This window comes from Centruroides vittatus, unplaced genomic scaffold (genome assembly GCF_030686945.1).
Source record: "Centruroides vittatus isolate TY-2023 unplaced genomic scaffold, ASM3068694v2 contig_628, whole genome shotgun sequence".
Lineage (NCBI taxonomy): Eukaryota > Metazoa > Arthropoda > Arachnida > Scorpiones > Buthidae > Centruroides > Centruroides vittatus.
In genome coordinates, this window is record NW_027122385.1 from 3,798,284 (window position 1) to 3,815,121 (window position 16,838).

At 24.1% G+C, this 16,838-nt stretch overlaps 1 protein-coding gene across 4 annotated transcripts in view; it reads left to right on the plus strand.

Moving 5' to 3' along the window:
• Nucleotides 1–16,838, plus strand: part of LOC136979563 (synaptogenesis protein syg-1-like) — a 292,582-nt gene that overhangs the window by 264,145 nt on the left and 11,599 nt on the right. The window contains exon 2 of one of the 4 annotated variants that reach the window (XM_067275574.1): nt 367–464. The exons of the other annotated variants lie outside the window; for them this stretch is intronic. The gene's annotated coding sequence lies outside the window, so the exon portion shown is untranslated. The remainder of the gene's footprint in view (nt 1–366; nt 465–16,838) is intronic. 4 annotated transcript variants of the gene reach the window in all.

A 16,838-nucleotide genomic window follows, 5' to 3' on the forward strand; every position in this document is an offset into this window, starting at 1 on the left:
TTTTATTTTAAAATATTCTATTTAACCTTTACATTATTTAACTTTCATTAAAAGGTTTCTCTTCTTTACAATTAAAATTTTATTACTTTTTAAAAATAAAATCTTTGTATATTTATTTTAAAAAATTTATATTTTTTATAACGTTAATTGAATTTTATATTATAAAAAGTATTAAAACTCAAATAAATAAGATTAATTTTATTTACATTTATTTTTGAATAAAATCATTCAAAAATTTATTTATTTTTTTAAATCAAGAAAAATAAAGAAAAAAAAATTAATTAATTCCTCTTTTTTTATTTATTAAATTAAATAAGTTCAAATATAATTTCTTTATTTGTATTTTATTTGAATTCAATATCTAAGATGAAGTAATACGTCTACGGAGTGCGTATTGACCATTTCCTTGATAAAATCTTGAATTTTTTAACAAGTTCTGGCATCATGCCACATAACAAAATATGGTAACTAGAAATTTTATTTTTTATTTTATTTTTATATAGCAAAACTTGTCTAAAACGGACACTCTATAAAACAAAAATCTGCTTTAATGGAACGAAATGATTTACTACGTAAAAAATATTAATCTGGAACCTGTCTAAAGGGGAATACGAATACCTTTTTTCGTACCAATTGCATAAAATAACTCTTTATATTTTAATTTAGCTTCTGTTAAATTAACAGAAGCTAAATTGTTATCATAATTAAAGCATATTCGAAGAATATTAAGCTTTTTTAAGCAGAGTATCATATACACATTTCAGTCATTTTGGTCACAACATATCTTTAAAACATAAACACTTACACTGAAAGAGAAACAGTTTTAAATATGAATTTTAACACATTTTCTTCTTTTTTTTAAAATCTAAATTAATAAAAATATAATCATTTATAGAAAGGAACCTGCTTAAACGGAAGCTTACTACGTTATCGTCGTACGTTAAGCTTCAGTTCTGTTGTAGACAGGTTTTGCAGCATTTATGTATTTTTTTAAAAAGTAGATTCAAAATATATTGTGCATATTTTAAAACTTGTTTTCAATTTTATTTAAATTTGGGGCAATTAATGAAAAATTGAAGATAAAGAAAAATAAATTTATATAAAATAAATATTATTATTGTTTCTAATAAAGGTTATAAAAATTTAATTTTTATTTTAAAAACGGGAATTTCTTTAAAGACTGTATTTCGATTATTTTTTTGAAATTTAATTTAATTTAAATTAATGTTTTTTTTCTAATACCTTAAATTTTTATATGAAAATTTAATTACTTTTAATTCTGCTAATTAAAATATATTATATAGCTTGTTTGTTATTTTTCAATTTTATCTTAAAATTAATATATTCAAATGCCTCTTATATGTGAATTTAAGCTTTAAATTTAAGCGTTTAGTGTACAATCTAAATTTATGTTTTGCTTATTGTGTATATTGTATAAAATGGCTTATTTATATTTTTCTTGTTATTTTCTCGTTTTTCTCAATATAAAATTATCAAATTATATTCCATTTCTCTAAAACGAACAATTCTAAATAAAAATAATGTAAAAGTAATAAAATTAACTCCTAAAATTAAAAAAATATATATAAAGGAAATAAGAAGTAAAAACACTAAAAAAACATGAATTTTTATACTTACTTAATTTTTATATATTAATTCTACATAAAAATTAATCAACAAAAATATTTTAAGAAGTCACTTACAGTAATTATATTTATAACCTCAAGATGAAAAGCAGAAAGTAAAGAAACTATTAAATTTCTTTAATTTAAATATTTGAAATGCGTTTTATACGTAATTATCTAATTAAATAAAATAATGTCTAATTCGGTGTGGCGTAATGATACATATGAAATTAACTAAACAACACTTCAAAGGCAATTAAAAATTTTTAATCGTACGAAATGAAAGAACGATAATCACTCAATTTACAACAGTTTGATGAATTTTTTTTAGAGATTTATCAGCCTAAATCTTATGAAAAAAGCATATTTATCATATTGCTCGAGACAAGATGACGAATTAATTTTCTCTTCCACAGATTATATGACGACATATCAATTTTCATCCATATCACTTTAATATTATGCAAAAATTGGCCCAGAATTAATATTTTTTTCATTAGTTGCATCACTTTAAAGCGTGGGATGTAAAGGAATCGATGAGCGTCGAAAGAAACAAATTCAAGAGATCAAACACCTTCGAGGTGATAGTGAATGTGTAAATTTGTACGACAGTGAAAAATAAATGAAAGAATAATAAATCAAATTGGTAAAAAACTAACTATTAAAAAAAGCGAAAATAAAAGTAAAAAGATGGCAAGACTGCATACTAAAAACACAAAGAAAAGAATTGTAAAATGAAAAGTAGAAGGAATAAGAATCAAATTGACTAAGAAATACATTCATTGAACAAATAAAGAAAAATATAAATTCAAGTTTTCAAGAATGGAAATTGCAATTGTTGACGAAAACATCATTTCGGAGTTTCTTTTTTCGAAACGTTATCCGAAATTACTCCAACATTTTTAATGTGTGATGAAAATGATATATCTACTTTATGAGAAAATAGAAAAATCGAAATAAATCTAAATAAAATGTGTTTGAAGCTTTCAAGCATCAAAATACATTGCTTAAGACAGAGATTTCTAATAAATCTTATTTCAAATATGGTTTACAATAATTTATACAGCCACTTAATTAGAATACTTACTTTATTAAGCATTAAAATCCTTTGTAGCACTAAAATTTCTGTAAATTATGAACACTTTTATGCATATTTCGGTAATTAAAGCTCTTTTTTTTTTTTTTTTTTTTTTGACAAACTCTTACAAAAGTCAACTAAAATGTGTAATATATTTTGAAAGTGGAATTCGAACCCACAACCTGACTTAAAAATAATTTATTATAAAATAATTTTAATGTAAAAATAAGCATTATTTTTCTTTAATTAAAGTTTTTTTTAATGTTATTTACGCGAGTTATTAACATTTTGTGATTATCTTATGCTCATTATTGAATACGAAATTATGTAAATGTTGTTCTATTGTATTTTGAGCAACATAAGTGTTCAAAATTCTAAATATTGATATTCGATATTGATATTCAGTAATAGTCCAACATTAATCCATTTAATAAATGTCAATGAAAGTTGGAGGATCATTGGATCAATTAAATGCATTAATTAAACTCAATTAATTATTATTTTTATTAAATTAGAAAAAATAAGCTTAAGAGAACAAAAACTAAAGTTAATTAAATTTCATTTGTTTTCATATTTTAGTAACTTAAGCAAAAATTAAAGATGTATATTTATCAAAGCGCTTATTTAATAATAACAATAATAATGATAATTAAATAACATCTTTTAAGTTTGTTTAAAAAGTAATAAAGTTATTTAGAATTGAAAATCCATGTATTAAATAACATTTTAATTACTGTTCTCATTTTACGTGAAGATGGTGATGTCTTTAATATAATTGGACTATTACTTTCCCGTCTGTTAGCCTATATTTAACAGAGGGAAAGTATGGTATCGGTCAAAAGATACCTCATGATTTTTACATTTTTGAACTTAGGACAACTTTAAACGTCGGGAAATGCAAAAAAATTCGGGAGTAATTTCTGTTTGTCTGAATGTTAGTGTGTAGTGTGTGTGTGAGGGGGGCACAATTTTGTTCACCCTGTTTGAAGCTTAATAACTCCTGTTCTTTTTGTCAAAAATTTCTGAAATTTTTCAGAGAGGTTTGTTTATTAGGGGATTGATGTTACTAAATTTTGGTGATTAAAGGTCGAGGAATTTGGGTGAGATAATGGGGGTGGTGTGTATCTCCAGTAGAGTCGAACTTAATGACGATTTTACTCATTATTAGCATTTACAATTTTTTTCTTAAATAAAACTCATCCGTACCCTCAAAATTAAGCTTTTTTCCATTTTATAATAGTTAAAAATATAAAAATTTTCTTAATAAAATATGAAAACAGATGGCACCACCAAAATTTTAAATGTCGCTGGGAAAGTTGAGAAACTCGTTGTTGGTTTATTTTTATCTTTATTCATGAAACAACACTCATTCATAATAATAACAATAAAAGTATTTTATTATTATTATAAATGAATGTTCGCTACTCATTTGTCGATAGACTTAAAACTTTCATATTGTAATTTATAATGCAAAACTTTGATCGCTAAAATTGCTCTTTGTTTTTCTAAGAATAATATCAAACTATTTATACCATGCCTTGAATTCCACATTTTTTTATTATTCTGATTCCTTAAATACTGATTTATATATATATATATATATATATATATATATTGTGAATCAAATGGTCATGCAATATTGTATTAACTTAGTGGCGAGGGTCCGCATTCTAATTTGATACAGATTCTTTTATTTATCAAGAGCAATACGAATTGGGACATTTCTATCACTGTTCATGTTGGTCATTACAGATCAAGCTCGTACTAATTATAATTAATTTGTATGTACAGCTTAAAACGTGTTAATTATTAACCATATGTATATATAATTTTTATATGTAAGTATATAGACAATATTTATATAGTCCTACATAAAATGAAAATGAAATATACATATTGATATTTCATTTTCTAATCGTAGATTTAACATAGAAAAAGTCATTTATCGTACAGATAAATGACACAGTAAAGTATTCTTTTCACGTATTTCTTACAAGTATATTCATATATATTATATATACAACAATAAATGTTTTTAAGATGCCATATTTACTTATACAGAGCCATTACCAAACAATTTCTTCAGAAAAGATTTATGTGCCATTCTCGCAAAAACAAAATTGAATATCTTTATACATTTCCTTTGAAGCAATTTTCTATGTTAACTGAACAAAAATTCCTCTCTTATCGCAGGAATCCGAACTCAAATTTAGTCCGAATTCTTCTGATTTTTGCTTCTTTTCACACACTGAATATTACTGAATATTCTCAGTACATTCATTGTAAGTTTGACCATAATGCACAAAATTGAAGTTACGCTATAAGATTGCTGAAAACCTGACAAAATAGGTTTAGCAGATTACGGAAACTTTGTAATTAACGAAAATACTTAATATTATTTCTAATTTAACAAAATTATTTAACGAGAAATTATTTATTGCGGCATCATCACAACGCCGGGCAGCATTTTTTTTATTATATTTTAAAAATTTATTTAATTTATATATGCTCTCCATCTGAAATTATTAATGTCTTACCCCTGTACATCATACTTTTCCTTTAGCAATAGTGCCGTGCCGGTCATCTAACACCTTTCAGGGGAAAATTTTTGAATTGAAATAACCTAACTTTCGATCTAGATCAGACGTTCGTGTACAGTTAATCGGACTTCTTTCCCTAATCGTTCCATATATAGTCTCGGCTTATATGTATTTAACACCGTTCTCAAGATTAATTTAAAGAATGATAGACAGAGAGACAGAAGGGCGGACGACAGTGGAAATTTATAGGTCTACAATTTCAAATTGCAGCCCAAAAACTATTACTTGATTGCTGGATTTCAAGCTTTAACTTTTTACTTACATTGTAATGTAACGAAACTTTGAAGGTCGCGGATTCTTTTTTTATAAAACATATTTTGGCAAACTCCAATTTTCAACTTTTAAGCTTTGTCAATAATTAATAAATTACAATTAGGATAAGCATCTGAAACATTTATATTAATTTTTTCTATTGCGTTAATTGTAATTGTAAGGTTTTGTTAAAAGAACAAAATTAATGAATTACTGTATAAAATTTAATAAAAAGAACCAACTGTTTGACTATTCATAAAGTCATTAAAAATACAATATTTTAATATATAATATACAAAATTATTATATTTAATTTATGGCTCAATGTAGCTTTAAATAATATTTTTCAGTATTTGCTAAGTAATAAAATAAAACGTCTTTAGAAAATGGGCCTGCGGACTCCTAGGGGTCTCAGAATCAGTTTTGGAACCACTACTGTAATAAATTATTCTTAAATATTGTAATGATTTATATTATGTTTTATATTTTAAAACATTTTAAGTAGCGTATTACATCAAATTTCTTAAAGTTTTAGACATAAAATTGATTTTTCAGTACAGTTCCTCGTACTTCGAACGATTTCGCCAAATTCAACAAAAGTTTGCTTCGGAGTTCGTTCAATATTTCAAACTTCGAACTGCGCGTGCAGTGAAAAATGCACTCCAAGCACAAAATAAATTTCTGAACGAACAATACAATCTCAAATTAGCAATGTGTTAAATTTCACAACTATTATCGATAAAAGCGAAATGGGTCGGTAGTCATCTATGTTAACTAACAAAAGCTGTTAAAAAAATTTCAGTTCAACCCAATATCATCTTAACTTATTAATCATGGCATTTGAGAAGTGTGCAGAACGAACGAAGTCTAACAAGTAAGAGGTAGGCTGTAATATCTACGATTCAGATGAAAAAGGAACTTATCGCGAAGCGCGAAAGCGGTACGCGTGTGGCGAATCTGGTGGCCATGTTTAAGATGCCGAAATCGATGGTGTGCGATTATTAAATACAATTTTCATTTTATTATACAGTATTTACGTATTCTATTTGTTGTTTTCGTGTTTTAATTCATTATTAGGGTATTTAATTGTTATTTTTAACCTTAAATTATATGTATGTGTTGTTTTAAATTTATTGACATGAATGTTGTTTAGAGTCTGGAAATTAATTCGTTTTCCATTATTTCACAACTGGGAAAATTTATGGAAAATTTTACTTCGGACTTCCAACGATTCGAAGTTTGAACTGGAATGAATTAAATTCGAAGTACGAGGCACCACTGTTTATCTTAATGATATACTGAAAAATCCTTCCTTCCCTCATCTCACTTGTTAAACTAATATAAAGATGCTAATTATTCTTACAGTAATATATTAAGCTTAATAATTAAAATTAAATATAATTTTTGGTAAAAAAATTCTGTTTAGCATATAGTTTAGGAGAGTTTCTTTATTAACTTACAATGTAAATTAAAGAATGCTGTGATGACAGTCCAAACTGACAGAGTCCCACATACAAAATATTCGACATCTCTCGAAATAAACTATATTATCAAAAGTATTTGGTCATCCTATCTTCTTAAGAGATGTATCTATACATAGCTTGGCCAAAGCCACATTGTTCCGGTGAAAATCTTTACTGCTTTGGTTTACACTGACATTCTGGATAATTCTGTTTTCTATTTTGTGGCAAAATTTTGGAAAAAGCTTTTTCTGTTTCATCACAATGCTCCTATCCACCAAATAATACAGTATTTGTAAAAGTGATATAATGAAATGAATATGAAAGAACTTTACTGGTCTTTCCCGAAATAGAATCCCGATTTGCATTACAGTACATTGAATGGGATATCCAACCAGTGGCACGTTATAGCTTCATGGGACCCAGGCAAATTTAAATTAGGCGTCACCGTGTTCAATATTGATTTCAGACATATTTCTTCGGAAAAAGTTTTTGCGGGAAATTCCCGGTATTCTTGTTTGTTTTTAACACCACCTCTGGAGGTTAAGTTCTCTACTGTCTATCTCTTCTCCCTACTTCTTCTCCTCCCCTTTCTCTTACCCTCTTTTCCGCCGTCTAAACACCTCGTGTACGCCCGAAGTCTTTCTTGTATGTATGTATGTATGGAGGTTAAGTTCTGAACTGCGCCTGGGCCACACCGGTAATCTAGAGTCCCCTGACATGGGCCAAATTTTAATTTTGATATTCGTCCCACAGTAACGAGTTTATAAAAGATTGATTTGGGGCTTCCTGTTGATCAAGCAGAATTCATTAGAATTTGTATCAATATAACAGCAGTATTACGTTTCTAGTTCTCAGAAAATTGTCCTTTTTGAACATAGGATAACGCTCCACTGTGTCTAACTAGGAGTCAGATAAATTTGCACAGCTTCAGTGGATGACTGCATTAGGGCTCGTTATACAGAAATTATAAAGAATTCCAGCTAAAACATATCAATATCCAACGGAAAAAGTTCTATAATGAATGGAGTCTGTAATTTAGGCAGAATATGAACGTTCTAGTATTAATATATTAGATTTCTATTATGCAGATTTCTGAATACCTTTGATACGCAATATATCATATATTTTACCTGATAAATTTTGAGATGGAATTAGATATTCTGCGACTCTTCATTCCCCTTTTGAATTATATTTATTAAACATTATTTCCTAATCTATTTTTATACAGTAGAAAAGAAACGAGCAGCTCTTTACTTAGAAAAAAAGTAATGATGGCTTTTGCAAATCTCGGTTCAAACTAATAATTATAATCTTTTATAAATTTTCTTTTTTATTCGTTTTCTAATCTTCGTTACAAATAAGAATGACGAAATAATTCAAGCGTTGTAGAACAATATTATGAAATACAAATCGCTGGGTGGAAATCGTTAGACGTGAATGTATAATATTGATAGACTCTGTATTTACTCTGTAATTCCGAACTAGAGCGTAAGGATATGGATGCAAAAGGCTAAATAACCGGTAATTAAAATTGTTTTAATTTTGAATTTTGCTCTGTGAAAGAGAAAACTAACATTTTCTAATATTGAAGCACCTTTGTGCTCTATTTCAAGAATGAACTTCAACACTCCTGAAGAATAATATTACCGAAATCAAGTTTACTTACCTAGAAAACAAAATATTAAGGATTTCATTCCCTAATTAAGAAATTTCCACCAATTTCCGAACTTCACACGACCTTTAATCATAATCAAGTTTTCTTCATTGCATTATATTTCAAAGTTTTTAACACACCCCAAATGAAATTTTAACCAATTTTATAGCACTAAGGGAGGCTATCGTAAAAAGACAATTTCCTCTTTCTTTCAAAGATAAAATTAACGACGTAGATCGCCAAAATAAACTAAAAATCTGTTGTTCATAAAGTTTTCAAATAATTTAGTATATTGGTCTTAAAATGAGAAAAATATTAAATTTAAAAGATAAGAATAATTAATTTGATGATAAATTACATTTAATTAAAATATTTTCAGTCAATAGAATCCGATAACCTAAAATTTAATCATTTTAGTAATTGATATAAATAATAATTTCAACGTTATTCAATCAAATTTAAGTATTTAAGTAGCGAAAATTGATTTTATGTTAATAAAATAATGCAATTCCCTAAAAATTAGTGTCATTTGATTAAAAAATATTATTAAATTAAAAAATGTAGGTTTTTTAAAAAAAAAATACATATTAATAAAAATTACTACATTATTTAATATACATTTTTCATAAGTTTTGTGATTTAAAGTAGCCAAGGATGCTTCATTGTCACTTTTTAAAAGAGTATATATAAGGAGAATTTTGTAATAATTCCTGTTTATTTTAAGTATATCACAGACATTGTTTTACTCTAATAAATTATTTTAAATTATATTTACTGCTTAATTAATTAAAAATGTTATATTTACTGCTAATTACAATGCAGAACAGGAAGATGGGGGTCAAAAGATGAATTCAATTGATATATGCTCGCGTTGAAAGAGTTGTATCGTATAGAGTTTATACTGCATATTTTCCTGTTATAGATAAGAAAAATATGATGATCTTACATTATCAAATTTTTTGAGTATCGAAAATAGAGATTTTTTTATCAAATTTGAAAGATGTGAAATTGGGAACAAATCTTTGACCTCTATAAAAGATATCGTATCATTCATTATATGGGTTTTCAAAATATGTCATCCATCTTTTTCTGAAAATTCCGTTTTTTAAAAGTGGAATTGTGTCTTAAATTCAAAGTAAATAATAATATATTATAATGTTTTATAGCGAATATTGAACGGCTGTAAAGTTCACAGAGTTGTAATTAATGTTTTTATATAGAACTCCATGTTGAATTCATATAAATTTACTCCTAACATCAAAAAATATATATATTAAATTTTTAACATACATTATTAATTATATTTCCAATATTTCAACTTAAAAATAAATTGTTTACATATACACGAATTAATAATTTTTAAAAAAATCTTATACAATATTTGATAAAAAATTATCTTTGTTTATATTGCTTTTTGGTATTTGAAAGCTCTTTATAGCCACAAATCCTTTGACACCATTCATCGTTAATATATAAAAAATAATTTAAAAAATAATCATCGCTTTGAAGCTTTACATCATTAAAAATTTATGACAATTTAAAAAAATAAAATTAAATCTAAAGATATTTATTATTTCATAAGATGATAAACTGAACTTTCTAAAAAAAAACTTTACATCAATATTATAAAAACTGTTGAAAGAATTTCTTTTAAAATCATTTTTTGCATTTTAAATTTTGATATATGTTTAATTTAAAAAGTTTAGTTTCACTTCAAATTATTTTTTATAATAAATTTTTAGTAGAATTTTTTATTAAAAAAAATCCTAAACTCTTCTCTTATCGAAGAAGGAAAAAAAAGGAAAAAAGTCAAACGAAATTCAGTAATCTAATTTTGTTCGATTTATAAAAATATTCTTTTTATAATATGAGAATTTTGATTACTTGTAAATAACTGAAGCATTTTTTTCTTTTACTTTATTTTTCCATCATTATTCAATACAATTTATTACAAATATCGTTCGTTTCTATTAATCTTATTACTTAAAATGATTATTAAAATACTTCATTAATTGTGATTAATTGAAAATTTTATTCATTTATTCATTTCTTTAATTTATTTTCAATCTTAATTATCATTAATTTCATATTATCTTTTGTTTAAAAATAAAGACTTTTTTTTACATTTCTACGTGTATGGAACTTTTTAATAATATTTTAACCCCTTTTAAATTAAATTTTAACAATTATTATTGAATTTATAAGTTAATTAAAATTAAATTAAAATGATATCATTATTTTATAGATTTTTAACATATTTTTAACTGAAATTTTATTAAATTTGATTGTTTCAAGTACTAGTTTAATTATCTTTATCTTACATCTCATGTATTATATAGATTGATCTTAAATATATAATTTTTTAAGTAAAAAAATATACAGCTTTTTAAAATATGGCTTAAAAACTGATTAAATTATCTACATATCGTCATAAATCGAACTTAAATGAATTATCTGAATAAACTCGATTTATTTTACAATTTATTAACTGATTCAGCTGAACTTTCACTCCAGCACAGCAAATTACATGACAATTTTCAACCGAAAAGCTTTTTATACATATTTTATAAATAAGGAAACCTACGTAACGTACACATCATCATATAACATTGTGATTATTTAATTAAAGAACTGAAAATATTGAATATTTGCTCCTGGACTTGATGAAACGGTAATCAATTTTATACTTTATTCGTTCGCATCCGCACGCTTCCTTCTCGTTTCCTCTTGTATTAAATAATTTATTTTATATATATTTTTTTTAACATTAAAAATATTTAGATATAAATCTTTTATATGAATAAAATAATTAATTTTATGAGATTTCTTCGAATCTCCAGCTTCACTATACTCGATAGTAGAACGTGGCATAGAAAGATAGTCAATAATGAACCGATATTGGATTCCTTAAAACTTAAAGGAATTGAAATTCGATCTCGAAATTTCATCATGCAATTCATCCGGAGGTTTTAAAGATTAAAAACTTCCAATAATAATAGTGGAGTTGTCCAGTGCATAACGAGTATTGTACGTACCCTGAAGCAATAAATGAACGAGAAGAAGTTAGAGAGAAAGATAAACTTTACAAAATTTTATTTTTCGTAAAAATTTAAAACTTAGAATATCAATAATTCTGTTAAATTTTCAATAATAACATTTTCTACTTTTATTTTTACAAGAAACATTCAATTACAAGTTACGAGAACTTTCATTTGGAAGTCTGCAAATTTTAATTGGACAAGATTTTGAAAGCAATTATTTATTTACTTTTTTGATTTAGCAAAGATTTTTTATTCAAAATTTAAGCTGTTTCTAGATATAAGTTGGTCAAAATGTTAAATGACCGGGTTTTATTTGTGTTCCGGATACATTTGTTAATTTAGTGTGTGTGTTTTTCTTTTACAAAATTGATAGAAACATGATAAAAAAGAATGATTAAATCTTTGAATAAGACATAATTTAGTCTTCACAATAGTTAACTATTAAGCCAATACATTAAATTATTTTTAAAAATGTAATAGTTTTCATAGATATAACTAAATTTTTTGTGATTTAAAATATTAATTCAAAAACATATTGTTAGAATTTCATTCTTTTTATAAATTTTATTAATTTTTTTTAAGAAAAATATTTCAATTTTTTTTTTACATATAAATTTTTGAAGGGGAAAAAATTAAACAAATGTAACTAAATTTAGTGAATATTATTAAGAATAGATAAACTATAAAATAATTATGTTTTTTTAGTTTAAAAATTATTACTTTTTAAGAAAATGGATTTTTATAAGATAATTAAAGAGTAATGAAAGTTCTTTATGCTGTTATACACATTAAATTAAAAAAAATTAAATTAAATGTAAAGCATTATAATTAATTAAATTCTAAAATATTTTATATAAATATTATTAAATTTCTTATTTTAAAAGTAATAAATGTAAAGCGAATTTTTTATTTGTTTTTTAAAATTGATTATTTTATATATTATAAAGAATATATCATTTTAAGCATTTTTTTAAAATATAAGATACTGTTTTAATATGATGTTTAATAATATGCAAGGTTGAAAAGTCAGTTAATCATTGCAAATACTGAATTACTGTCTTATTCATAATATATTTTATGAAATATAAAAACACTCTAAATTCAATTTACTTTTTATATTCACAACTATACAGTACCTAGAACACATGGTTAGCTGACTTTTAGATAAACTTATACTTTAAAATAATTATTATTTTAAAGTATATACTTTAAAGTAAAGTATAACTTATACTTTAAAATAATTATTATTTTAAAGGAAATTCCTTATTTTGAATATGTTAGGAGTATGTTTTCTACATTAATATATTTTTTTTATAATTTAAGAAATCTAGTTATAATTATTAAAATCATATTAGAAATTTTGCATTATATAAATATTTATATTTATTATATATATATTTATATTATAACAATTTATATCTAAAAGTCAGTTAAATATTGTAAAGACTAAATTGCTATTGATGTCTTATTCAAACACTTATAGTTTTTACTGTTTTCATCAATGCTATGAAAGAAACACAAGTTCTACAACACTCAGTTTACACAATATACTTGGAATAAACATCAACAAATTACGGTTAATCAACTATTGGATTACCTTGTATTTTTTTAAATAATATTTTAAAGAAAATTCTTTTTTAGATATTTTATAAAAATACATTTTTTTCCAAATTTAATACTATAAATCAAATAAATATATTTATATTCACGAAAAATATCATAATTTCCAAGTTTATCTATAAAAATATGTATACTTATTTTATCGAGTTATATATTTTAAGAGTTAAAGAATAATTTGAAGAAAACATATTTTTCGAATATTCAGAAATATTATTTTTTGAAAGATATTTTGAACTTATATGGACATACTTTTCCTTTATAAAAAAAAAGAAGAAAGGTAGATGATTGCCTATATTCTCAAAACAACTTCTAATCCAAAAGCACCTATTTTGCTGCAGATAAAAAGTTTTTACAAAACTAGTATTTTCCACAGGAAGTATAAATGTTTCTTCTATATTTTCCTTTCCACCATGTTCGATCTGAGGTCTTGATCCAACAAACCGTTACTGGAAGGTGGTTGGTAAGCTCACGAGAATGCCACCTGCTACCTGATGTGCCGTAATCTCAATTCACTTAACCAGTCTGTGTTGAGCCATTATATCTCCATTAGCATGAACGTCTTCTTTTGGGAACTCCATCCTTTGTTGGAATTCCGCAAACTCTGCAGATTTTTGCTTTATTCCGACCTTGTTTTTGTAAGCAAAAAAAATAAATAAAGAAAGCCATAAAATCTCAAAACTTTACAAAAATCTTATATATATAAACACAAATGTTCATTTTAATACAATTTTTAAGTAAGTAAAGCGATACTTTCATACCATTCCAAACCAAGTTAAACTGTCTTGTAATTAAATTAAATTTTAATATATTGTTTAAGTGAATAAAATATTCTATAAAATACACTTTAAATTATTTATAACACAGTTAAAATATATTTATAAATTAATATATTCGCAAGAAATAGACTAATTCTTCACTATTGCCATATTCGTAAAGTGCTCATTACTTACAACAGCGATTAGAGTTCGTGACTCACGTATTTTCATGCTTTAATATGTCTAATTATGGATTGAACAAAATGCAGTTACCATAGTTACTATGTTTAGATATCATTAACGTGACTTCTATTTATAACATTTATGTCCTTACCGCGTTGACAATTACGTTTTAGAAGTAACGATATTTTAAATAGGTCAAAATTAATTTTCAACTTCCCTAGCTTTGTTTATGATTTTATCATCTTTGAAGCGTTACAAAGATTATCATCTTTGTAACGCTTAATTCCGCAAGCTTTGTTTGTGATTTTATCAAATCACAAACAAAGCTTGCGGAATTAAGTTAATTTTTTAAAATTTTTACTGTTTTAATTTTTGTTTGTGGAAGTAATTATTGTATTTCACATTTTAAATGAGTTATTATGTGTTTCCTATCAAGAAATAATAATAGCTCAATCAAAAGTCTCAAAATAAGGTTTTTTTTTATAATCAAAAAATTACAAAATAATGTATTTTTCGTTGAGATTGTATATTTTTAATCAAGAAAAGCAAACCAATATATTTCTAACAAGAATTATTAGAAATGCAGAGAACTCTCGATATAGTGAACTCTCAAAGGACTAAACATTATTCACTACATCGAGTTTCTTATATTCATAAAGAGTGGAAAAGATAACCAAACTGTTTACTGTATCGAGTAGTTACTATATAAAGCATTCATTGTATATATTAATAATATCTTTGATAAAAAGTAAATTATTCTGTAATTTCTTTGATATTTTTAACCAAGAAATTACAAAATAATCCATTTTTCATACATTTTATTTATATTTGAGAAATTGAAAAAACCCTGGAAATTATAGGGAAAGCAATTTTATAATTATTCCTTTTATAATTTTACAAAATATAAAATTTAATTGATAAAAATAAAAAATAAAAACTTCCTCTACTAAAAATTAATATCGAACGAGAAAAATGCAGATAAAAGCTTATAAAAGAAGAAAAAATTAATCTTTGTCGAATGGCAAAGTGATAATTATTCAATTTTGTCATCCCTCTAGAAAAGATGCTCTAAAATGCAGATAATTATAACATATCAACTAATTCTGAAGAATGGAAGAAAAATCGAATATTGATAAAATTTTTATTTAAAAATCTAGTTTTTCTATGACTTTATCATATCTTTAATTTCTTCTTCTTCTAAAAAGAAAAAAAATTTTTAGTTCAGTTTTTAAGGTCATTACTTATGATTTGCCATCCAAACGTCAAAAAATCTTTCTGTTCTCTTTATATATTCTGAATTTAAAAAAGGAAAAGTTCTTAATATTTAATGTGAAAAATGTATATTTTTTATAAATATATTTTCAATATTTAAATTTATACTTTTGATAAATTGACAGATTAAAAGCTTTGAATGGTTAGATTTGTTTCCTATTTATGAGTATAATATGTTCTGAGCTATTACATGTCGTGTTGAATGGATTTAAATAGCTAAAATTATGTTATTATGGCTTAAAAAGATTAAATTTATTAAATTTAATAAATAAAACTGTGAGTTTTATAATTATAAATATATTTTAATAAATTAATTTTATATGAATTTATACTCATTTGCCTGTTATATGGTCTTATTTACTGAATGAATTTATAGTAAAAGTAAAAATATTGAGATAGTAAATAAAAATTTTATTTTTCTTAATTTGAAATAATATAATTATTTTTTTAAAGAAATTTTGACCGCTATATATATAGCCAATACTTACAGTTTATACAAGTATACATATATTTACAAAGGATCTTAAAATATACAGTTTAATAGAAAACTAATTTACATAAATTCGAATGAAAATTCATTGCCTGTTCATTACATAATAGTACTTTTAGTTATTGATTTTTGTTTCAAAAAATACAACTTCATTTGTAAATGAATGATGGAAATTACTTATCAAACTTTACCTTGTAAAAGTCTCTTGTAAATAGTAATTTTTTTATTATTCAAATAAATACTGAATAAAAATATTACTTTAATCTTTAATTTCAATTATTTTTATTGTTATTAAATTTTTTTTTGTACTAAGTAAGATTGAATATGAAGTTTATTTACTAAATAAACAAACATTATGATAGAATTATGTTAAAGAACAATTTATAAGTAATTTGATTTTAGTTTATTTTTTTTAAAGATAATATTAAAGAAAATTGATAAAAATAAATTTTATTTTTATCAATTTCTATTTTAATTTTTTAAGTTATATTTATATTAAGAATTTTAGCTTTTATAGTTTAATCAAAGGCCACCCTACAACCTACTTTGGCTTTTAAATTCCAAATCAATACCAGATCAATAACTGAATTTTTTAGATCATTCGAATAATGTAAATTATTATTATTTTTTAATGTAATAACATAAACTCGGAGCAAATTAGTTTTAAAGCAAAGCAAACTCGAAGCAAATTTATATATTATTAAACACAAGATACTACATTATTTATTTTATCTTAATTATAGTCAAGCCTTGATATAACGCCTTCCTAAATAGCACCACCCTTCTAAAGCGTCTTTGTAGACAA